The sequence below is a fragment of the Benincasa hispida genome, unplaced genomic scaffold, assembly GCF_009727055.1.
Source record: "Benincasa hispida cultivar B227 unplaced genomic scaffold, ASM972705v1 Contig579, whole genome shotgun sequence".
NCBI classification, from domain to species: Eukaryota; Viridiplantae; Streptophyta; class Magnoliopsida; order Cucurbitales; family Cucurbitaceae; genus Benincasa; species Benincasa hispida.
Genome location: NW_024064943.1, coordinates 69,889 through 96,685, shown reverse-complemented (window position 1 = coordinate 96,685; position 26,797 = coordinate 69,889). Strand labels below are relative to the sequence as shown.

Genomic DNA, 26,797 nt, shown 5'->3' with positions numbered 1-26,797 from the left:
GCTAATGTTTTATGGATCCTGGTGTTTTGATAAATAAATTTTTATATAATTTTTCTACCTAATTAATAAAATTTAGATATGTTCTTTGAAATTTCAACCAAAACTCATCTCATGATAGAAAAGTCTAAGTATGCATGTCGTAGCGGTCGGATCATAAGGTGTAAGGATCCGGGCGTTACTTTTATACTAACTGAAAAGACAACTTGAAAGGACACAACTTTTCACCTAATTGACTAGGTTCAACAAAAACTCTTCAACTACATACTCAACCTTAATAAATGTAAATACATTGAAATAAATTAATATATCAAGCATTAAACACGAGGATGAATCTGAATTTCCAGATTCATTAGGACTTTTGGGTGCCTGAAGGGTTGCAACACTTCATGAAGGGCTGAAAATTTAGCTTGGAAGGCAAGAAATTAATCCATTTTCATGTCTTTTAGCTCTAGCTCTTGTCATTGGTCCATGAGGCATAACGATTGCCTCATGATTAGATTGACTTGGAAAGTTCTTACAATGATTTTCACCACGAGCTTCAATTGAGTTGGTTTTAGATTGTTGAGCTTCACTTTCATCTTGTAGAACCTCAATATTTCTTACTTGGCCAACTCCTTATGATTGCCACTTATTTGCTTATTAAGATCGAACTCTACAGCGAGAGACTAAATGTGGAATTTCCAATGGAGGGTCAGATAGAGTAAAAGGTGGAGATGCCTCCCTTGATCTTCCTATTGCCTTAAGGAAATGAATCAGGTCTTGCACTAAGTACCCAATGCGGAATTATCTGTCGTATGGTAACCTTTCACCTGAGTGTAGAGCTCTTACTATGAGTCTATATACAGTAATGATACCAAATAATTTACAAGTAGCAATGAAAATCTCAGAGTGAAAAACTACAGTTATGGAAGAAATGAGGGCTCTTGATAAAAACAATACATGAGATTGTCTGTCTCTTTCTAAAGAGCATAAAACAGTTGGATGCAAATAGGTGTTTACCACAAAGTATAAGTCTGATGGGACGCTTGACAGTTATAAGGTCAGGCTAGTTGCTAAAGGATTTACTCAGACCTTTGGAATAGACTACTCTAAAACTTTTTCTCCGGTTGCAAAACTAAACACAGTTCGGCGTGGTTGTGAACAAAGATTGGCCTCTCCATCAGCTAGATGTGAAAAATGCATTTCTCAATGGTGAGTTAGAAGAGGAAGTCTACATGAGTCCTCCAGGTTTTGAAGCTCAGTTTGATCACGAAGGGTGTAAGCTAAGAAAGTCATTATACAAATTAAAATAGTCTCCAAGGGTGTGGTTCGACAGGTTTACTACCTTCGTTAAATCTCAAAGTTATACTCAGGCACACTCTGATCACACTCTATTGACAAAAAGGTTAGTGTCAGGAAAGAGTATCGTTCTCATTGTATATGCGGATGATATTGTGTTATCCCGATTATACTACTGATTGACAGACTGAAAAAGAAAATGACTGAGGAGTTTGAGATTAAAGACCTCGGGAGATTCAAGTACTTTCTTGGGAAGAAAGTAGCACGATCAAAAGAGGGAATTTCAGTCTCTCAACGAAAATATACACTTGACTTGCTAAAAGAGATAGGTATAACTGGATTCAAAGTTCATAACCTCGTAGAAGTCAATACCAAGCTTGGCGACTCTATTAACTTTCCTGTTAATAAAGAAAGATATCAATGTTTAGTAGGGAAACTAATTTATCTATCCCTACTACCAGACATATCCTACGTCGTCAGTGTGGTAAGCCAGTTTATGCAAGCACCTTATGAAGAGCATGTGAAGGCTGTTGAATGCATCCTAAGATATTTAAAAACTACTCCCAGTAAGGTTTTGATGTTCAAGAAAACTGACAAACGAGGTATTGAAGCTTATACTGACGCTGACTGGGCATGCTCTATTGTAGACAGAAAGTCAACATCTGGGTACTGTACCTTTTTGTGGGGAAATCTTGTCACTTGGAGAAGTAAGAAACAAAGGGTGGTCGCTAGAAGTAGTGTTTTAGCATAATACATGGGTATGAGTCTGGGAATATGTGAAGAAACCTGGTTAAAGAAAGTTCTGTCAAATCTGTGTTAGGATTGTGATCAACCGATGAAGCTTTACTGTGACAACAAAGCTGCAATAAGTATAGCAAATAATCTGTTCAAGATGATAGAACCAAACACGTTGAAATCCATAGACACTTCATCAAAGAAAGATTGGACAGTGACAGTATCTACATTCAATACATCTCTTTCAATCAACAGGTCACAGACATCTTCACAGACAAAAGGACTTCATAGACAGGGTTTTGATTTTTGTGTCAGCAAATTAGGTCTTATTAACATCTATGCCCCAACTTGAGACGGAGTGTTGAAAATAAAAAAGGACTTCACTTTTGAACCCTAAGGGCTTTTTAATAGTTTCACCTTGCCCTAGTCTGTATTAGGGTTTCCTACATCTCTATTTATATATGTGCCCTGTTCTTGTATGAATCATAGAAAAGAATAATAAAAAGAGTGATTGTATCGTGGTTTTTTCTCCCTATTCTAGGGGTTTCCACGTAAAACGTTGTGTTCTTCTCTTCTCTTTGTTTCATCAAATAGGGACCATCCCTTCTTTTATCAAACACTTTATTCATTCTAATAAAAGATTTATAATCTTGATTCTTGGAGAGAATTCTCCTTTCACCAACATGCATGTTTTTTAGATCTCAACTGATTTGCCTACTACCCAAGTGCTAAATAATATATGTTATCACTAAATTATTAAATAGGAGCGTTTAAGTAAAATAGTAAAAGTTCAAGCATGAATAGAATAAGTACCCAAAGAAATGTGACTACCCCTTGAATAGGCCGTCCATTATATGCACCTTCTTGCCTTCTCTTTTCCAACTCAGTTTCATGGAAAGACATGTATAAAACAAAATGAAAAGGCAATTACCTAAACATTTCCGTGTGGATCTCTTTCAAGCAACGATTATTCTTGGATTGCTAGTGGGAAAAATTCAAAAAGGTGATGAGATTGAGGAGTAAGTTTCTTTTTCCATAACCTATCCTCATCTATACTATTTCTTTTTCCATAACCTATCCTCATCTATAATATTTATTTTTCCATAACCTATCCTCATCTATAATATCATGGGCAAGAATTTCATTGAGTTTCGAAATAAGCTACTGCACCCATAGAAAGCGGGCTATAAATAATCAGTTCAAGAATGACATATTGATCCCGAGAATCTTGGGTTTAGTGGATAGTGAGCATACAATCAAAAAAAATAAACACAATTAGTTACAATAACAAGAGAAATACCTTCGAAATGAAGTCAATCAGACCCTCGGGAATAAGTACAACACCATAATTAATAATCAAGTTCAGAACGTTTACTAATTACATCAACAATGTAGTCTGTAACGCTTTTCAAGGTAAGCTTCTTAGCCGCAACCTGCAAAACACATTGTAAATTCGATGTACCCTATAAACTAAAGCTCTATTAATATATGAGTCAACATTCAAAACACATTATTTTTTGTCTGGAAAATTTTTCGCCTGCATACATTCAAAACCAATAAATCTCTATGAGTCAACTACAACTAGGTGGTAGAGAACAAATTTTTCAAAGCTGACAAAAAAAGGCATCCGATATCACTTAGGCAATTGAATATGATATGGGATGTCAATACTTAGTTCCATTGCACCATATTAAAAGTTTCAACCTAATTCCATGAATCTTTTGTTTATCACAAATTTTTATCTTTACCCTAAGTTTTGTTTGATATTTACAATTCTGTAAAAATGCAAGGAGATGAAATTCTCAACAGGATATATTAACTGACTCAACAATTTCAATTTGCATGGTTACATGAGAGTATCTATTCCAGAGATTATTAGTTATTACTGAGACAAAATCTAATTCTCAAAGAGAATAAACAACCCTAGGGTTGCATGTGAAGGTAAATGCCCTTCTTGACAAAGATTTCTATCTGGTAAAGCATGTGGAGATAAATGTCCTCCTTGGCAAAGGTTTCTATCTTAAGTAGTTTAAATAATGCAGCTACCTCTTCTCTGATAATAGTAATATTTGGATGAGTTTGCAAAGCACACTGCAGTATGATGTGAGAAGAAGCACGACCAATAAGGTGTCCAACTGTGGATAGTTACACAATTAATGCCATATGATAATAAACTTGAAACTTGAGTAAGAAAAAAAAAGGTATCAACATCACAACAATGAAAAAGTACAATATCACATTCGGTAGATCAAATAAAGAAGGCTAATAAAATTGAACAGAGAGAAGTGCAATGAAGCAACAAGATGGGCTTTATTATTGATATTATTTATTTATTTATAAATATATATTTTTAAAAAAGTGGACATATATGAACTTAAAATACTGGTAATGTTAATAATTCAGTTATCATGAATATGTCAGCACATCAAAACTATTTTTAGTTTCAATTTCATTAAGCAAAATACTTAAAGAGGTAATATTTTCCTCTAGATTGAGCATCAACCATCATATTACCAATCATTTCTGAATATATCTGCATAAACGGATAGCAGGGCCTATTAAGAGTCTCATCTCATGAGTGCGACATTCCATTTTTTCCTTGAATTCTTGAAGAAACTACTTCAACTTTGCAACAGTCACCAAAGTTGAGTTCAAACGAAATATGAATTCTAAAACAGTTACAAAGAGTAATAAGTACCTTGCAAGCATAATCAAATCCAAAACTTATGGGGACCTTTTGCATTTGAGATCACCATCAATAGTTTTTGGGCAACCAATCACTCGGGTTTTCAAATTCTTACTCCTAATTTGAAAACAATAGAAAGAAGGGGAATATAGATAATAGAGTCTTGCAGACAAAAAAAAAAAATGGTACCCTAAAGTAATTAATTACTCAACCTTATATTTCTGCAATAAAAATAACATATAATAGCTTATCCATATATGACAATGAGAGTGAGAAAGAGAGAGCAAAAAGGAGGGAGGCAATAAACAAATTTCATAGTTCTGAAAAATACCTAAAGTTTTCAACGAGAAGACAGGCATTTGTGTTGGAATCATCTCCGCCAATTACAACAAGGCCATCCAGATCAAGCTGTTGAGCAGTTTCTTCATCTTGCTTAAACTGAAAATAGAACCAAACTGTCAATTAATGCCTTGACTACAACTAAGACGTCTCAAAATGAAAATTCTGGGAAGGAAGAGTTTCACCTGATCTGGAGTTTCAATCTTATCCCTCCCAATGCATATCATATCAAAACCACCCCGGTCAAACAAAAATGCATTTAAATCAAGAATTGCATTCCAATGGCAATCACTTCGCATCAAGACTGCACATATTCACGCTGACAATTCTAACAAGTGAAAGCTAGAAATCACTTCAAGAAAATTAACCTGATTGCGATACAGGTAGATAAATTGTGCAATCAATTCTACATATTTACCAATAATGCTAAGTTTTGGGTTGGGCTGATATTATAAGCCTTTGGGTTTAAGAATGGCAGTTTCATTGTTTTTTCATTTTAATTTTGCGGGTCCATTGTCTTGAACGTGTTATAGTCGTGCCCTTCATCAAGTGTCCAGTCGTGAAGTGCTCTGTGTTTTATAGATGAAGCAACAAGATGGGCTTTATTACTGATATTATTTATTTATTTATAAATATATATTTTAAAAAAGTGGACATATCTGAACTTGAAATACTGGTAATGTCAATAATTCAGTTATTATGAACATGTCAGCACATCATAACTATTTTTAGTTTCAATTAGTGGTAATATTTTCCTGTAGATCGAGCATCAACCATCACATTACCAATCATTTCTGAATATATCTGCATAAACAATAGCAGAGCCTATTAAGAGTCTCATCTCATGAATGCGACATTCCATTTTTTCCTTGAATTCTTGAAGAAACTACTTCAACTTTGCAATGTTCACCAAAGTTGAGTCCAAACGAAATATGAATTCTAAAGTAGTTACAAAGAGATATGAGTAACTTGCAACCATAATCAAATCCAAAACTTGTGGGGACCTCTTTGCATTTGAGATCGCCATCAATAGTTTTTGGGCAACCAATCACTCGGGTTTTGAAATTCTTACTCCTAATTTGAAAACAACAGAAAGAAGGGAAATATAGATAACAAAGTCTTGCACACACAAAAAAAATGGTACCCTAGAGTAATTAATTACTCAACCTTATATTTCTGCAATAAAAATAACATATAATAGCCTATCCATATATGACAATGAATGTGAGAAAGAGAGAGCAAAAAAGAGGGAGGCAATAAAAAAATTTCATAGTTCTGAAAAATACCTAAAGTTTTCAGCGAGGAGACAGGAATTTGTGTTGGAATCGTCTCCACCAATTACAACAAGGCCATCCAGATCAAGCTTCTGAGCAGTTTCTTCAGCTTGCTTAAACTAAAAATAGAATCGAACTATCAACTAATGCCTTGACTACAACTAAGACGTCTCAAAGTGAAAATTCTGAGAAGAAAGAGTTTCACCTAATCTGGAGTTTCAATCTTATCCCTCCCACTACATATCATATCAAAATCACCCTGTAAAACAAAAATGCATTTAAATCAAGAATTGCATTCAAATGGCAATCACTTCGCATCAAGACTGCACATATTCACACTAACAATTCTAACAAGTGAAAGCTAGAAATCCCTTCAAGAAAACTAACCTGATTGCGATACGGATAGATAAATTGTGCAGTTAGTTCTACATATTTACTATAAAAGCTAAGTTTCGGGTTGGGCTGATATTATAAGCCTTTGGGCTTAAAAATGGCAGTTTCATTGTTTTTTCACTTTAATTTTGTAGATCCACTATCTTGAACATGTCGCAGTCGTGCCCTTCAAGTGTCCAGTCGTGAAGTGCTCTGTTTTTTTTACAGATGAAGCAACAAGATGGACTTTATTATTGATATTATTTATTTTATTATTATAAATATAACTTTTAAAAAAGTGGACATATCAACTTGAAATACTGTAATGTCAATAATTCAGTTATTATGAACATGTCAGCACATCAAACTATTTTTAGTTTCAATTGAGTGGTAATATTTTCCTGTAGATCGAGCATCAACCATCACATTACCAATCATTCTAATATATCTGCATAAACAATACAGAGACCTATTAAGAGGTATTTCATGTTGGTGAGTACATAGACAACAGATATATAACAAAAAGAGGAGGATATAAGAAAGAAGAAACAAAAGTGTGTTACCTATCATCATGTAATGAACTTACATATAGTAACAACAAAAACAGCGGACTGACAAGAAGAAAGATCCGAATCATTGGAGCTTTCCTGTCCAAGTAGAAACAGTAAATCAATTGGATCAATGGCAAAAATGATACAGGTTCTCTAATGCATTGTGAAATCATTTCTGAAGATGACATCCACTAGAGAATTGAGCATTAGATACACTCTCCATTTCATCTTTTCATAAGGAAATGAGCCTAGACATCTAAAAGAGAGACTCAAACAACTGGATCAAATGGCAGATAGAAGTGTGTTTGCAAAATATATGGTCTTGATGTCAGAATTTTGGAGCAAAATCGAATGAAAAGTTTCCAATACCCCCAAAACAAGTTCCTCTTGAGTTACATTGATAGTTGCTAAAAGCTAAGGTAGTGTGTTGTACATACATCAAGAGCATAATTTTTCATTTCTTTGGTGATAAAGTCGTCCATGACAGTATTGAACTTGACTATATATATAGAACTCCTTGAGAAGGTATAAATAATGTAAAAAGTTGAACCTGGTTATGTTTCGAATGTACTGAGACAAAATAAAAATACATGTTCTAATACTTCTTGAATTGATGTTGCTAGATGTGGAACCCTATGAGATGGAGACTTCAAAATCATGACCAGGATTGCACAGATTGTTGCAAATGTGTCTGGATGTATGCCCATCTACCCAGTCACATTCTTACAGAGCATACTCGTCAAAATTCGAACTAGTTCTTCAATATGGGATACAACCACTACTCCAGGACATGAGAAATGCATTTCAAAATGAGACCAAGTGTTTGGCTATGAATTGGATGGAAAGGAACTTCAGCAACATTGATGCCACACTAGAATTAGTGTTGCAAATCTGACCGCAAGCCTTTGATTGAAGGGCAATTCAGCTCTTGAAAGAAGATCAAGGGCCTGAAGACAAGCCCTTGCTAAGGAATCCTTACCTTCAGCAATGTGCAACTCATTTCATTATCCTAGAATTCGAAGTTTTGGCATATGTTCTATTTTGAAAAAAGAATGTGTAGTTTTCATGTATTTAAACAACACAAAAATAACTAGATATATCTATGACATTGACTAGTTTTTCATGTATTTACCAGTACAAAAATAGCTAGATATCTACGACCTTACTTTGAACAGGAACTGTTTTATAAGTTGTACATACGTGTCCTTGAGTTCTAAAAAAAAATAGCTAGATATTCTTTATCTCTGACAGATTATGCTTGTTCAAGAATTTTCAAGACTACGATTAGGATTTATTTCATAGGTTGTACATATGTGTCCTTTCGATCTAAAAAAAAAATAGCTAGGTATCTTTATCTCTGACAGATTATGCTTGTTCAAGAATTTTCAGGACTATGATTGCTCACTTAAAAATCGTAATATCTCAAATACATACTCCACTATATTTTCTTCAACCAATAGTTGGTTTGGCTTGATGGAAGTGCCCTCTGAGGACAAATAACTAATTATTAGCTCCAGAGTGTTAAGTTGGAGATCTTAGTCTGACGAAAGCAGAGGATCTTTGATAGAAACTTAGAGTTGATATTGCCATTGCAAAATATTACTTATGATATGCCATTGCAAAATTAGTCATTCAGGGCAGAGTTTGTTAATTTATTGGAAAAGAAGTCGATTAAAATCTTTGGATAAGTGATCTTATCTTGTTTACGAGATTGACTAATCAGAATTTAGAAACTTAGAGTTGAGCTAAGAGGTCGTGTAGATGAAAACTCATCTGGGTATATCTTTTGGGTAGAATATCGAATTGAAACCTATAACCAGTAGATGCGCAGCTATGTGATTGAGCTGAATTTTGTAAAATGGTTCTTCAAGTTTGGAAAAAACTTGCACATGAACAAAATGTTTTGAGTTGCATTTTCTTGTAGCTTTTGCTTTATTTCTTCAATATCCTAGCAAGCAACTTTGTTGGTGGAATGACATATCTTAAGTCCGAGCTCAAATAGGTCGATTTATCTTATTGCTTTGGAATTTCAAGTTTTTTATTCATTTTGGGAGCCACTACTCTAATTGGGATTTAAGTAGTGAATAAACTTAATTTCTACTCCTTCCATAGAGTGTTTGAAAAATTTTCTGTTATCGGCCTTGCCACAAGATGGTCATGGATCTTTCTATGGGGTTTCATATTTTAGTTCATTTTATGCTGTTATTGTACTGATAAAATTAATTCCTTTTGGGGCTGCATAGTTATGATAAGCAGAGACTGATTTATAATGTTTAATAAAGCTATGAGTTTACTACGTTTAGAAAGGCCTAATGCAGCTTTATTGTATTTCAGGTTGGGCCTTGTTGCAACTATTAAGGTATGCAGTTTTCTATCCATTATGACATAATACCATGAGTATCCATTTCTTGTATTTTCTCAAAGCATTCAGGTTAGCTGTCAGTATAGCATGATCATGCAGTATTCTCGAGGTTGGAAATAATTATGCTTCATAGTTTTTTTTTTTTTGAACATTTATTCTGGGTGATGCATAATGAATTAATGAACAGGAATAGTTAGATACATATGTTCAAGTCCACACACTCGCTTGCTCACACTCACACACACATATACGTACGAACAAAACTTTCAGTATCACAAAGGAGGTTACAAGGGATGGGAAATGAGGCTTCCCCACCTAGCCACGAGGATGACAAAAACACTTCCCAATTGGCATAAATTTGAAGAAAAAAAGTAATTAAAAATGTTATATAAAGATTAAACATAGAATAAAATGTTAAACCCTGAAAATGCGATTCAAGGCCATATGAAATGTGTGATGTAAGGATAGAATAGAAAATAACCAAGTTTTGCAGAGAAACAGAAAATTCTATAAATTTCTAAAGCGCCCCTCCCTATTTTTAACCAACTACATAGATGACTAAACTCATTACTTGCTTCACTTTAGAACACTGGTTTTATTGGGTCAGCCTCCGGACTACAAGTGTGTTATGAGCTTCATTCTGTAGTAACAAAACACATATTGAAGGCATACAGAATGCTGTCTAGGAGGGGTTGAAAGCAGTAAAAAGGAGAGAAATTTGTGGAAAATTTACAAGATAATATTGTGGAGACAGAATAAGGAAGTTGGATAGTGGGTGGGGGGGGGAGAATTCATTTGTAAACTTGGAAGAATTCTTTAAAAATCTCACTGTAGTTGTTATAAATCAGCATCTGTAGATTTGAGTAAAGACAGGACTTAATTGTGTTCAAGCATGACTAATGCATTAATACCTCGTAGGTATTTTAATTAAAAATTAAATGTGTATATAAAAGGTCTTTACAAGGACTAATGCATAAGGAAGTTAAGGGAGACGCTTGTGACATCTGAAGGGGTTTATATCGGTGATGGAGTGAGGAAGTTGAGCATTAACCGAAGGAAAAGTCGGAAACAGTGAATTACACTGGATAGTGGGTGAAAGATAAAGAAATTTTCTATAATATTGAAGAATTCTCAAGAGGTAGCCAAGCAGATCACAATATATAAAGAAGTGTCTGTTATACCTGTACTGAGTTGAAAGATTCATTGAGTTAAACATTGTTGATAGATTAAAAGGTTTTACAAGGACAAATGCATTTGTCCAATAGGAAAACGATGGAGGTTTGCCTCCTTCTTTCTCTTATCGAATGAGTGCAAGTTTAGGATTCGGAGGAGGGATGTTCGTGTTTGGAGCCCACCAGTGAAGACTTTTCTTGTAAATCTTTCTTAAGGTTGTTGGATCCCTCCCCCATTAAGGAGTTGATTTTGATGTGGTTTGGAGGATTAAGATCCCTAGGAAAATCAGGTTCTTACCAGCAAGTCTTGCTTGGTCGGGTGAACACTTTAGATAGGCTTGCTAGGAAGATAACCTCGCCAATGAGGCCTTTATGTTTATTTTACTCGGAAGTTGGAGGAAGGCTTGGATCATCTCCTTAGACGTCAGTATGTGCGGGCTATCTCGAGTTATCTCTTGTAGATTTGATATTCGGATTGCTGTCCAAAGGACAATTATATGACGATGGGGAGTCCTTCTCCATCCGTCTTTTAGAAGACGAGAGGTCGTTTGGTTTGTTGGGGTGTGTGTGGTGTTATGGATATATGGGAAGAGAGGAACAATAGAGTTCAAAAAATAGGGAAAGGGACCCTTGTGAGGCTTGATCCTTAGTGAGGTTTCATGTGTCCCTTTGGGCTTTGTCAAAGCTTTTTGTAATTATTCCAAACCCTTCCTTTAGAAGGGGTGTTTTTGAGGGCTTGTTTTTGGTAGTCCTCGTATTCTTTCATTTTTTCTCAATGAAGTTGATTCAATTAGAGAGGAAAAACAAACATCGTTGATAGATTAATAATGAATTGGAATTTTAGGTGTGGTGGAGAGTTCGACCACTTCTTCTTGGGTGTCAAACTGTCCATGAAAAAAATTATCTTGTAAGCTTTGTTCTGTCACGATTTGTACTTGTTATTTGTTTTGTGTTTCCTATAAGACATTTATTGTAGAAGGCTTTTGGTACTTCTTCTTGGCTCTCTCTTTCTCTGCGGTTGTTGCATTCTCTGTGAATAAATATATTTTTTTTCATAAAAAAGATTTGTTTCTTGGAAAGAGGTGATTCAATATTTACTTCTTGATATTGCCATTGGAATTGGATACTATTTGAGAAAAAATATACAAGTTTCTTTTTGATGTGGTAATGTTGGATTTCTTTTATTTTATTTTTGTTAATGATGTATGAATTTCTTCCTCACAGTTGCTACATGCTGGTACCCTTTTTTGATATGAATGTAGTTTGTTGCAACCTTTGTTAGGATAACTTGAAAGATTACAATCGTAAGTGTTTTGAGTTTCTGGTTTAGTTACTCAATACTATTAGTGAAATTGTTCCTCAGACCTGTTAAAGTGCCTGAGACTAAATTTATTCAAATAAGAGAAATTTCCTCTGCCCCAGAATCGGTTACGTAAAAATATTTACCTGTATTATGATTTTTGAAAGATCAGCCTAGTTTCAGATTTTGTTGTTTAATTTCATTCATTTCTTTAGCAAGTAAGCATTGAAATTTTGAAAATGTTTAATTATCTTAAATGGTTTTCTCATTTATTTATTATATACAGGATCGGGCCAATGAGATATAATAAAAAGAGTAGAAGATCAAAAATTCTAGTAGAGGAAGAAAATCAAGATGCTTTATTGGCTGCTTGCTTATACATTGCTTGTCGACAAGGAAGATAAACCCCGCACGGTCCAAGGGTATTGCTCGTTTGATATCTGGGGAGCATTTGTAGTTTAATTTCTATTCTTAACTAACCATGCTGATTTTGATTAGAAATTTGCTCTGTTGCCAATGGGGCAACAAAGAAAGAGATTGGCCGAACAAAAGAATACATTGTGAAACAGTTGGGTCTAAAAACTTTTAATGAAATAATTCAAATTTTAGAAGATTTATGAAATGTATGTTTACAACTAAAGCCTTTTGCGTAGAAATTTCTATTTTTAAGGGTGAATAAACCACAAAGAAGAAATAAACTCATACAATTAAATCAAGGGTCATTATTGCTCGATAAATTTTTCACATTTGAGGATGCGAATTGTCTCATTTGTTAATGATTTTTTTATAATATTATAAACGGTAAACCTATTAAAAATATTTTAAAGCATAACAAAATATCATTATCTATTAATAATAAGCCGCAATAGACATCTATCAACATTAATAGATGTCTATCACAATTTATCAAGATAGTGATATTTTGCTATATCTATAAATAAGATGCTTGTTTTTCTTTATTTGAAAATATATTTTTTTTCTTTTTATTCTCCTAATTTCCACAAACCTACACATTTCACTATTCCTACCATTATTTTCTCATAAATATATTCCACTTGGAAAGCTTTCTCTCTTTTATCACTCTCTCTCTTTTTTTTTTTTTTTTTGCTTTTTCGATGTATAACTTTTCATAGACGAGTTGTTTTCTTTTAGTTTTTCATTTATTTGGATTCAACGATTATGAGGATTAGACATTGAATTACTGACATTTGGCATGATATTTGGTGCATATCTTATCCATTTAGTTATGCTCAGATTAACCATAGACAAAAAGTTAATTTTTATCTGTAACTTATTTGACAATGCATATCTTCTACTCCCATTTTGAGTAAAACATTATCTATTGGTTAAATATATTTCCCTAGCAAATTGAGACCATTTTAAATGTGATAAAATAAAAAACCTTCCATTTCTTTTCCAGCTGAATACCTAGGTATGCCTGCATGTGACCACATTTTTATAACTAACCCCCACATTATCTTTTCATCTTCATTTTAAATACATAAACTAGAATATGTTTGGTTGGAGTTTTAAAAAGAATGGAATGGACTTTTGGTTGGAGGATTTAGGTTAATTGCTGAGGAAAAGAGTTTTATTTTATTTTATTTTTTAAAAAAATATAACGACAATGGGTAGGATTCAAACTTTCCGTCTTTAGGAATACTATGTCTATGGTTGATCTAAGCTCACTTCAAGAGTGAGGAAAAGAGTTTTATATCTGTTTTCGTTCATTCATTCCTTTATATATATATATATTATCTTTCCTCTCATTTATTTATTTTTTTTTTGAATTTTTTTTGGAAAGATGTAGAGAATTAGACTACTATATCACTAATATTTCATAAATACTTTAAAATTTAGTAATAATTCATAACTAGATTTCAAACAACATTTTGAGACATTTTAAACCTTTTAGTAGATTTTTTTCTCATCTTTTAATTTTGTAATATTTTAAAATAAAAATATATAATTTCCAAATTTACTATTAATTATATAAGAATTTTAATTTTTGACATATCATATCTCATCAATAATTTTTTTTAAATATTTAGTTCTTTTCTTATTAACATCATTTTCGAATTATGACTTTGTTTTTCTTATTTATTAATTTTAGTTGATATTTATTTAATGCATAATCTTTCAAATTAATTATATGTTATTTTATAGGAGATTTGGTTTATTTTCTTCCATATTTATAGTTGAAAACTGATTGTCTCTCCATTCAGATTTAAGTATACGTTGAATTAGCAATATATTGAAAAATGTAAATATACATCATATTTCTTGTTTGATATATAAGACGATATATTGTATAAATTGTTTCGTTCATGCATTTATCAAGTATACCCTAATTTATTTCTAGAAACAATAAATATATAGTGTTGTATATATTAAATATATTTTTTGTTCGCCTTCAAAACTTTTTGTCGATTCTTAGTTTCATGTATAAGGGTAACAAGTTTTTGGATTTTTGGAGAAACTTTCCTTGTATAGAATTTGAAAAAAAAACCATTTTAGAAAGTCTAGAACTGCGATAAGCTTTCTTTTTTTGGTATATCTTTTTAAAAAGTAAATTGGTAAGGAGGATTAAAAAGGTTAATTGACTAAACTTTTATACAGAATAATAGTGTATTAGGCTATTCAAGTAAAAAATAGAATAGTTTAAATAGCTTTGTAATTAGACTTATTTATTTAGGCTAAATGTGTGGGAATGACCTATTTTTTTTCTTATACAAATTTTTACATCCCTTTTTCCTTTCATTATTATTATTATTATTATTTGGGATATTTTCTTCTTATTTCTTTTCGTATTCTATTTTTTAGCATTAAAAATTAACTAATATAAAATAGTTATTGAAAATTAATTTGGATTAATTTCAATACTTTATTATTTTGGGTTCAACAACATATAGAGAAGATTATAATATCTAACAACTTGATTGAGGGTACATGCTTTATGCTAGTTGAATCATGCTTTTGTTGACAATTTTTAATAATTCATAGTTACATAAATTTGTTGAGAATGAACATGAATTAAACAAAAATTATCATTTATTTTATAGATAAATTTGATGATATTTCCATGCAACGAAAACATCATTTATTCTAAAAAATATTATAATATTCTCATGTATGACCAAACACATTTATCTTTGATTCTTATCCAATTTATTTCTAGATCAATTATCAAGCATCTATAAAACTTTTGACAAAATGACCTCTTTTGTTAATTGATTGTAATGAAACTTTTGAAACGAATAAAGGCATAATTGAATCATAAAGTACGTTTATGAGCATAATTAAAATTTGTCAACAATTAGTCACATGCACCACTATTTTACTAATTATGCCACATCATACTATCCTCTTTACTTTAAAAAAAAAATAAATTCGAGGAAAGAAATTTAAAGTTCAGAGCCATAATTAAAATCTACCATGTAATTGGTAGATTTAGTATATTGGACTATTTTAATAAAATTTTGCTTAACTTACATAGTTTTTTAACTTTTAAAAATGTCTAATAAATAGTTGAAATATTCAAATTTTTTAAAAATTAATTGATTTGTTAGATATAAATTTAAATAAAAGTTTTAACTTTCAATTTGTGTGGAGTTGTCCGGTAAATTTTAAAAAATATTGAATAAATATAAAATTGAAAGTTCAAAGATTTGCTGAGTACAAACTTGAAAGTTTTATAGATATTTTCAAAAGAAAAAAATGGTAATTACATTAGATAGCACTCTTAGGGATAATTATTAAGTATATAACAACATTTCTAAAGATTTGCAAATATAGCAAAATCTACCGACACTGTTGCTTACAAACCCTTACTAATGATATGTTCTATCACTGATAGACTTAAAAAAAATTTAAATTTTACCATATTTACAAATTCTTTTGTGCTATATCTGCAAATAATTTGGGCATGATGACTATATTTGCAACTGTAAAAAAAAAAAAAAAAAACCCTTGAATGCATCACCTATATTTGTGAAATTCACGTAAGTGTTTAAACATTTTTTTTTTTTTTTTTTTTTGCTTTCAACAAGGTGTGGAGGTAGGGGATAACCCCTGACTTCGAAGACGATGGTACATACTTGGTGCTAGAGCTATGCTTATTTTGGCATACTGAATCATAAGTTGTCACATGACAACTTTTCTAAAGATAATTTGTAAACATTTTTTCCCTATGTGATTAAAGGTATGGATAGAGATGAGTGTAGCATAAACTTGCATCCAAATATTAATGTTAAGAGGTTTAGGAACTAAATAGAGACCGACATAAAAGTCAAAGGACTAACCAGCAATTTTAATGGTAAAAAATTTCTTGCACCTACCCATTGTGAAAATTTTGATTGGGAAAAAAAAAAAAAAGAGTTAGGGAAGGCCAAACCCTATTTGGAAACACATCCTATTGGTCCAACTAAGCTTTCTCATCCACGAAACTTCCATGACTTTCCTAATTCCCCAAAATCCAAATCACTACCAAAATCCCTCTCTATAAATAACCCTTTTCTTCTTCCTCTTCAACTCTCCCTTTCAATTTCCCTCCCTCATCGTCGATATCTATAACCGACGGCTCGGCGGAGGAATCAATCCCAGTTTCTGCCGAAACCAACATTCATCTCTCTTCTGCTCCCCAATTCCCGCTAACTCAAGCTTTTTTAGGGTTAGAGCCGAGGAGGAGGAGGAGGTTCTGAACAATGTCCGATGCGTTTTGCTCTGACTGCAAGCGTCAGACGGAGGTTGTTTTCGACCATTCCGCCGGAGACACCGTGTGTTCCGAGTGTGGTCTTGTGCTTGAGTCCCACTCCATCGATGAGACCTCCGAGTGGAGGACTTTTGCCAATGAGTCTGGGGATAACGACCCGGTTCGTGTTGGTGGACCGACTAATCCGCTTTTGGCTGATGGTGGACTCTCCACCGTGATTGCGAAGCCTAATGGTACGACTGGGGAGTTCTTGTCCTCGTCTTTGGGTCGGTGGCAGAATCGTGGGTCGAATCCAGATCGAGGGTTGATTCTTGCTTTCAAGACCATTGCTACTATGTCTGATAGGTAAGGGGGTTTGATGTTTTGCATGCTGAGGAAGATTGGAATTTCTTGGATTTCTCTTGATTGAGATGAATCTTGATTTCGTTTTCTTAGCTTTGTAGGCTTAAACAGATCGAATTGGGACTGTGGAGGGTGGGAATTGGAAAATCTTACTAGTTTTTGAGGAATTTTTTTGTTCGTGAGGAAACTTTTGATGATGGATACAAATTTTGGGAACTGATCGTTGACAAAATTTGCAAAATTTTATTCATTCAGGGCAGCTTTTGTTAATTTATTGGAAAAGAAGTCGATTAAAATCTTTGGATAAGTGATCTTATCTTGTTTACGGGATTGACTAATCAGCATTTAGAAACTTAGAGTTGAACTAAGAAGTCGTGTAGATGAAAACTCGATCTGGGTATATCTTTTGGGAGTAGAATATCGAATTGAAACCTATAACCATACTGTAGCAGCTATGTGGTTGAGCTGAATTTTGTAAAATGGCTCTTCAAGTCTGGAAAAAACTTGCACATGAACAAAATGTTTTGAGTTGCATTTTCTTTTAGCTTTTGCTTTCTTTCTTCAATATCCTGGCAAGCAACTTTGTTGGTGGAATGGCATATCCTAAGTCCGAGCTCAAATAGGTCGATTTATCTCGTTGCTTTGGAATTTCAAGTTTTTTATTCATTTTGGGNTGTCAATAATTCAGTTATTATGAACATGTCAGCACATCAGAACTATTTTTAGTTTCAATTTCATTAAGCAAAATGCTTACAGTGGTAATATTTTCCTGTAGATCGAGCATCAACCATCACATTACCAATCATTTCTAAATATATCTGCATAAACATCAATAAAACCTATTAAGAGGTATTCATGTGGTGAGTACATAGACAACAGATATATAACAAAAAGAGGAGGATATAAGAAAGAAGAAACAAAAGTGTGTTACCTATCATCATGTAATGAACTTACATATAGTAACAACAAAACAGCGGACTGACAAGAAGAAAGATCTGAATCATTGGAGCTTTCCTGTCCAAGTAGAAACAGTAAATCAATTGGATCAGATGGCAAAAATGATACAGGTTCTCTAATGCATTGTGAAATCATTTCTGAAGATGACATCCACTAGAGAATTGAGCATTAGATACACTCTCCATTTCATCTTTTCATAAGGAAATGAGCCTAGACATCTAAAAGAGAGACTCAAACAACTGGATCAAATGGCAGATAGAAGTGTGTTTGCAAAATATATGGTCTTGATGTCAGAATTTTGGAGCAAAATCGAATGAAAAGTTTCCAATACCCCCAAAACAAGTTCCTCTTGAGTTACATTGATAGTTGCTAAAAGCTAAGGTAGTGTGTTGTACATACATCAAGAGCACAATTTTTCATTTCTTTGGTGATAAAGTCGTCCATGACAGTATTGACTTGACTATATATATAGAACTCCTTGAGAAGGTATAAATAATGTAAAAGTTGACCTGGTTGTGTTTCGAATGTACTAAGACGAAATAAAACTACATGTTCTAATACTTCTTGAATTGATGTTGCTAGATGTGGAACCCTATGAGATGGAGACTTCAAAATCATGACCAGGATTGCACAGATTGTTGCAAATGTGTCTGGATGTATGCCCATCTACCCAGTCACATTCTTACAGAGCATACTCGTCAAAATTCGAACTAGTTCTTCAATATGGGATACAACCACTACTCCAGGACATTGAGAAATGCATTTCAAAATGAGACCAAGTGTTTGGCTATGAATTGGATGGAAAGGAACTTCAGCAACATGATGCCACACTAGAATTAGTGTTGCAAATCCGACCGCAAGCCTTTGATTGAAGGGCAATTCAGCTCTTGAAAGAAGATCAAGGGCCTGAAGACAAGCCCTTGCTAAGGAATCCTTACCTTCAGCAATGTGCAACTCATTTCATTATCCTAGAATTCGAAGTTTTGGCATATGTTCTATTTTGAAAAAAGAATGTGTAGTTTTCATGTATTTAACAACACAAAAATAACTAGATATATCTATGACATTGACTAGTTTTCATGTATTTACCAGTACAAAAATAGCTAGATATCTACGACCTTACTTGAACAGGAACTGTTTTATAAGTTGTACATACGTGTCCTTGAGTTCTAAAAAAAAATAGCTAGATATCTTTATCTCTGACAGATTATGCTTGTTCAAGAATTTTCAAGACTACGATTAGGATTTATTTCATAGGTTGTACATATGTGTCCTTTCGATCTAAAAAAAAATAGCTAGGTATCTTTATCTCTGACAGATTATGCTTGTTCAAGAATTTTCAGGACTATGATTGCTCACTTAAAAATCGTAATATCTCAAATACATAATCCACTATATTTTCTTCAACCAATAGTTGGTTTGGCTTGATGGAAGTGCCCTCTGAGGACAGATAACTAATTATTAGCTCCAGAGTGTTAAGTTGGAGATCTTAGTCTGACGAAAGCAGAGGATCTTTGATAGAAACTTAGAGTTGATATGCCATTGCAAAATATTACTTATGATATGCCATTGCAAAATTTTAGTCATTCAGGGCAGAGTTTGTTAATTTATTGGAAAAGAAGTCGATTAAAATCTTTGGATAAGTGATCTTATCTTGTTTACGAGATTGACTAATCAGAATTTAGAAACTTAGAGTTGAGCTAAGAGGTCGTGTAGATGAAAACTCATCTGGGTATATCTTTTGGGGGTAGAATATCGAATTGAAACCTATAACCAGTAGATGCGCAGCTATGTGATTGAGCTGAATTTTGTAAAATGGTTCTTCAAGTTTGGAAAAAACTTGCACATGAACAAAATGTTTTGAGTTGCATTTTCTTGTAGCTTTTGCTTTATTTCTTCAATATCCTAGCAAGCAACTTTGTTGGTGGAATGACATATCTTAAGTCCGAGCTCAAATAGGTCGATTTATCTTATTGCTTTGGAATTTCAAGTTTTTTATTCATTTTGGGAGCCACTACTCTAATTGGGATTTAAGTAGTGAATAAACTTAATTTCTACTCCTTCCATAGAGTGTTTGAAAATTTTCTGTTATCGGCCTTGCCACAAGATGGTCATGGATCTTTCTATGGGGTTTTCATATTTTAGTTCATTTTATGCTGTTATTGTACTGATAAAATTAATTCCTTTTGGGGCTGCATAGTTATGATAAGCAGAGACTGATTTATAATGTTTAATAAAGCTATGAGTTTACTACATTTAGAAAGGACTAATGCAGCTTTATTGTGTTTCAGGTTGGGCCTTGTTGCAACTATTAAGGTATGCAGTTTTCTATCCATTATGACATAATACCATGAGTATCCATTTCTTGTATTTTCTCAAAGCATTCAGGTTAGCTGTCAGTATAGCATGATCATGCAGTATTCTCGAGGTTGGAAATAATTATGCTTCATAGTTTTTTTTTTTTTGAACATTTATTCTGTTGGTGATGCATAATGAATTAATGAACAGGAATAGTTAGATACATATGGTTCAAGTCCGCACACTCGCTTGCTCACATTCACACACACATATACGTACGAACAAAACTTTCAGTATCACAAAGGAGGTTACAAGGGATGGGAAATGAGGCTTCCCCACCTAGCCACGAGGATGACAAAAACACTTCCCAATTGGCATAAATTTGAAGAAAAAAGTAATTAAAAATGTTATTAAAGATTAAACACTAGAATAAAATGTAAACCCTGAAAATGCGATTCAAGGCCATATGAAATGTGTGATATAAGGATAGAATAGAAAATAACCAAGTTTTGCAGAGAAACAGAAAATTCTATAATTTCTAAAGCGCCCCTCCCTATTTTTAACCAACTACATGGATGACTAAACTCATTACTTGATTCACTTTAGAACACTGGTTTTATTGGGTCAGCCTCAGGACTACAAGTGTGTTATGAGCTTCATTCTGTGGGAACAAAACACATATTGAAGGCATACAGAATGCTGTCTAGGAGGGGTTGAAAGCAGTAAAAGGGAGAGGAATTTGTGGAAAATTAACAAGATAATATTGTGGAGACAGAATAAGGAAGTTGGATAGTGGGTGGTGGGGGAGAATTCATTTGTAACTTGGAAGAATTCTTTAAAATCTCACTGTAGTTGTGATAAATCAGCGTCTGTAGATTTTGAGTAAAGACAGGACTTAATTGTGTTCAAGTATGACTAATGAATTAATACCTCGTAGGTATTTTAATTAAAAATTAAATGTGTATATAAAAGGTCTTTACAAGGACTAATGCATAAGGAAGTTAAGGGAGACGCTTGTGACATCTGAAGGGGTTTATATCGGTGATGGAGTGAGGAAGTTGAGCATTAACCGAAGGAAAAGTCGGAAACAGTGAATTACACTGGATAGTGGGTGAAAGATAAAGAAATTTTCTATAATATTGAAGAATTCTCAAGAGGTAGCCAAGCAGATCACAATTATATAAAGAAGTGTCTGTTATACCTTGTACTGAGTTGATAAGATTCATTGAGTTTAACATTGTTGATAGATTAAAAGGTTTTTACAAGGACAAATGCATTTGTCCAATAGGAAAACGATGGAGGTTGCCTCCTTCTTTCTTTATCGAATGAGTGCAAGTTTAGGATTCGGAGGAGGGATGTTCGTGTTTGGAGCCCACCCAGTGAAGACTTTTCTTGTAAATCTTTCTTAAGGTTGTTGGATCCCTCCCCCATTAAGGAGTTGGTTTTTGATGTGGTTTGGAGGATTAAGATCCCTAGGAAAATCAGGTTCTTTACCTAGCAAGTCTTGCTTGGTCGGGTGAACACTTTAGATAGGCTTGCTAGGAAGATAACCTCGCCAATGAGGCCTTTATGTTGTATTTTCTTTCGGAAAGTTGGAGGAAGGCTTGGATCATCTCATTTAGACTGTTAGTATGTGCGTGGCTATTGGAGTTGCTTCTGATGTGGAGTTTGATATTCGATGCTGTCCAAAGGTGAAATTTGTGCGACGAAATGGGGAGTTCCTCCTCCATCCGTCTTTTTAGAGGGAGAGGCCCGTTTTTTGTGTTTGTTGGTGTGTGCCCGGTGTTTATGGGATTACTATGGGGAAGAGAGGAACAAATAGAGTGGTGTCAAAAAATAGGGAAAGGACCGTTTTTGTGTTTTTAAATAGTTTGTAAGAAGGCTTTTGGTACTTCCTTCTTGGCCTCTCTCTCCTCTCTCTCGCGGTTGTTGCATTCTCTGTGAATAATATATTTTTTTTCATATAAAAGGATTTGTTTCCTATGGATAAGAGGTTGATTCAATATTTTACTTCTGATATGCATTGGACATTGGATACTATTTGAGAAAAAATATATACAAGTCTTCTTTTGATGTGGTAATGTTGCATTTCTTTATTTTATTTTGTTAATGATGTATGAATTTCTTCCTCACAGTTGCTACATGCCGCTTGTACCCTTTTTGATATGAATGTAGTTGTTGCAACCTTTGTTAGGATAAACTTGGAAGATTAACAATCTTAAGTGTTTTGAGTTTCTGGTTTAGTTACTCAATACTATAGTGAAATTGTTCCTCAGACCTGTAAAGTGCTCTGAGACTAATTATTCAAATGAGGAAATTTCTCTGTCCCCCTATTCGGTTTACGTAAAAATATTACCTGCATTATATGATTTGAAGATAGCTTAGTTTCAGATTTTTGTTGTTTTTAATTTCATTCATTTCTTTAGCAAGTAAGCATTGAAATTTTTGAAAATGTTTAATTATCTTAAAATGGTTTTCTCATTTATTTTTATATACAGGATCGGGCCAATGAGATATATAAAGAAGTAGAAGATCAAAAAATCTAGTAGAGGAAGAAATCAAAGATGCTTTAATTGGCTGCATGCTTATACATTGCTTGTCGAAGCAAGAAGATAAACCCCGCACTGTCAAGGGTATTGCTCGTTTGATATCTGGAGCATTTGTAGTTTAATTTCTATTCTTAACTAACCATGCTGATTTTGATTAGAAATTTGCTCTGTTGCCAATGGGGCAACAAAGAAAGAGATTGGCCGAGCAAAAGAATACATTGTGAAACAGTTGGGGTTGGAGACAGGTCAGTCTGTGGAGATGGGAACAATACACGCTGGAGATTTTATGGTGAGGTTTTTGGTGAATAAATTTGCAGTGGATTTTTTGAACTTTGATCATGGACAATATGTCATTTATTTCTTCTGATGTCATCCTTTTCCCCCTGAATGAATATAGAGGCGTTTTTGTTCTAATCTGGGGATGAATAATCAAGCTGTTAAAGCTGCCCAAGAAGCTGTACAGAAATCTGAAGAGTTTGATATTAGGTAATGTTTGTTTCCTTTGGTTGTTGTAGCATTATGAATTTATTGCTGTAACTTTCCTTTTCATTGTCATTTGTTTGGCTGGTTCGTTAAGTGTCCACTAAACTCTGAGAAAGCTACTTCTGTGTTTATGTCGTCTGAGAAAGCTACCTCTTCTGGTCTGGCAGTAGTAGCCAATTTTTTATTCCTCCCCGAAGTTAAAAAAAAAAAAAAGAAAAGAAAAAGAAAAAGAAAAAAGTGAAAAACAAAGAAGGAAAAAACAAAATGAAGAAAAAATTGGTTTCCTGCCTGTTGAATTGAAATCAGTCTCTTATTAACTACAAGCAGACCTAAGGTTGACTGTTAAGTTAAATATGTGCTTGCTTTGCTCGCTGCCACAGCGGTATTTGTAACCACTGGTTGATTTCTTTGATCTCTAACTTAGGATTGAAATATTTTTATCTCTGATCAGAGCATCGGTATATCTTATCATATTTCATAGTTCACGATTATCGGCTTTGCCTATCCATGGATTATCAAATAGTTTGATATGCTTGTTAGAAAACGTAGAAGGTTCGAATAATTATGGTTTTTAAGTCAAGGCACCCCTTACTCACTTCTCTTGAGATTGTAGGGTCCACACCCACCTTTCTTCTGAATTAGAAAAAATAGCATGGTTTTTCAAAGATAGAAAACCAAAAATAATTACTATGGTCCCGTTTGATAACCCTCTCCTTTTTTGTTTTTGGTTTTTGAAAATTAAGTCATGGTTTCCTAATTTCTTACAATGATTTGCATCTTAAAGTACAAGGGTTGTATTCTTAGCTAAATTCAAAAACTAAAAACAAGTTTTTAAAAACTACTTTTTTTATCTTTTAAAATTGGTCATGGTTATCGAAAACATTGGTAAAAAATAGATAAAAAATCAGAAATTTAGAGGTGGAAGGAGTGGTTATAGACTTAATTTTCAAGAACTAAAAACAAACAACTAAGGCCTCATTTGGTGACCATTTTGTTTTTTATTTTTGGATTTGGAAAATTAAGTCTATAGACACTATTTCCACCTCCAAATTTCTTCTTTTATTTGTTATCTACTTTTTACCAATGATTTAAAAAATCAAGTCAAATTTTGAAAACTAATAAAATTAGCTTTTAAAAACTTGTTTTTGTTTTTATAATTTGGTTAAGAATTCAATCATTATACTTAAGAAAAATACAAATCATTGTAAGAAATAGAGAGAAAATAGGCTTAATTTTTAAAAATAAAAACAAAAAACGAAAGTCCCATTTGGTACTATTTTGTTTTTCGTTTTTTGTTTTTGAAAATTTAGCCTATTTCCTCTCTTTTTTTCCACAATGATTTGCATTTTTTTTAAGTATAATGGTCGAATTTTTAGTCAAATTCCCAAAACAAAAACAAGTTCTTTTTTTAACTTTCAAAATTTGGCTTGTTTCTTAAACCATTTGTAAAAAGTAGATAACAAATGAAGAAATTTGGAGGTGGAAGTAGTGTTTATAGGCTTAATTTTTAAAAACAAAAATAAAAAAAATGAAATAGTTACTAAACGAGACCTAAATAGTTACCAAATGGGATCTAAATGGTTACCAAATGGAGCCAATAAATTTTCAATTTTACCCCTCTTTTTTTGGGTGGGGTGAATTTTTTGCATTTGAGGGTAACTTTTTTCCCCCTCATTCTTCCAAGATTTTTTCAGTGTAGTATATTCTCAAATTATGAAATAATACATCTTCTGGTGGTCACATTTTTCTAGGAGTGGGATTTAACTTTGTTGAGTTTTTGCTCAAGAGTATTTTCTTCCCTCTTTTCAGGAGAAGCCCAATTTCCATTGCAGCAGCAGTTATTTACATTATTACTCAGCTTTCAGATGATAAGAAGCCGATGAAAGGTATAATATTAATTGGCAATAACCTTCACTACATCATTTTAGGCTTAGAAATCTGAACGTAGTCCGAGATGATTTCACCTTCTTATCTGCAAAATGATGGGCTTGTTTGATAGTAATTGATTTTGTCGATTCTTTAGAATTTTTGGTTTTCCATTTGAAACAAAACTAGACCACGATTTCTGAGCATAGTTGTCATCAGTCTTGATATGAAATTTGATAGAGTTTTATGCCTTAAATGTGCGGCTCTGATTTGAGTGCAGATATATCGGTAGCTACCGGTGTTGCAGAAGGAACAATCAGAAATTCATATAAAGATCTCTACCCACATGTGTCGAAGATAATACCGAGCTGGTATGCTAAAGAGGAGGATCTTAAGAACCTCTGCACTCCTTGAAATGTAGAGCAAAGTGACAACGTATGACGGGAATTTAATTGAAATTGAAATTACTCTTTTTTCTTTAACCTTGTATTTAACTCTTTGAGATTTGCAAAGAGTGCTAGAAAGAAAATCTCCACCTTCTGCTTCTCCGTTTCCTAAATAGATTCATTGCCATTATCAAATTCTAAATGCCCACAAACTTGCCCCATAGTTTTCACCTCAATTAACAATGAAAAGTTATCCAAAATTTTGTGATGCTCTCATGATTTATATAAATATCAGCATCATTTAGCATTTGCCTCAAGTTTATAGCAATTTTTAGGGGTTCTTAGTGCTTCCAAAGGCATCATTTGGACTCTTGTCTTTCATTTGTTCAGCTTGTTCTAGCGTTCTCCAATTTTCACAAGTGTCCTTTTTATGCTCTTCTGAAATATTTTCAGCAATGTATCTTGTTAAATCACCACCCGTTTAAAAGATTTAGGTTACCCAACGTTAATCTTTTCAAGGGTTTACAATGAGCTATTGATATTTATTAGAAAAATTATGTATGATATTATAGCTTTATATCACATTAAATTACCACTCAGTTTAGAAGCTTAAGTTAATACGTCCATTTCTATGTGAACCGATTTTTGGTATGGATTTTGCCATATTTTATCATTTCATAAATCTAAGTCAATGAATATATTCATTTCATGTCAAAATGGATCCTTCAATTTTATTTTTATGTGTATATTGTGGGTAGCCTTTAGGGTTTTTTTTTTTTTTTTTTTGAAACAAATTACCATAATTTGTCTTCGCCTACAGATCAGGCGACATTTTTCACAAATTTTTCGAATGGAGGCCCTTATCAAATAATTATAGTTATATTTGGCACCTTTTGAGGCAATTATAGACTCTAGGAAGGCAATTCTGATTTGTCAATAAAAAATATATTTTAATGCTATTCTCTTTTTTTTCTTTTTCCTTAGTTTAGCCAATTTTTCATGAAAGTAAAAAGGGGTAAAGTAAACTTTCTGTTTATTGTTTTTTAAAATGGAAGTCTTTCTTTTTCTTCTTCCGCATATAAAAAGGAATAAATAAAATCAATCAATCTGAGAGGTTCATGAGTGTTTCTTTTAGA

At 33.1% G+C, this 26,797-nt stretch overlaps 2 pseudogenes; one reads left to right on the top strand and one right to left on the bottom strand.

Annotated features, from left to right (window-relative positions):
* Positions 1 to 2,121: 2,121 nt before the first annotated feature.
* Positions 2,122 to 7,717, bottom strand: LOC120069748 (annotated as a pseudogene).
* Positions 7,718 to 16,552: 8,835 nt separating this feature from the next.
* LOC120069754 lies at positions 16,553 to 25,950 on the top strand (annotated as a pseudogene).
* The last annotated feature ends 847 nt before the right edge of the window (positions 25,951 to 26,797 follow it).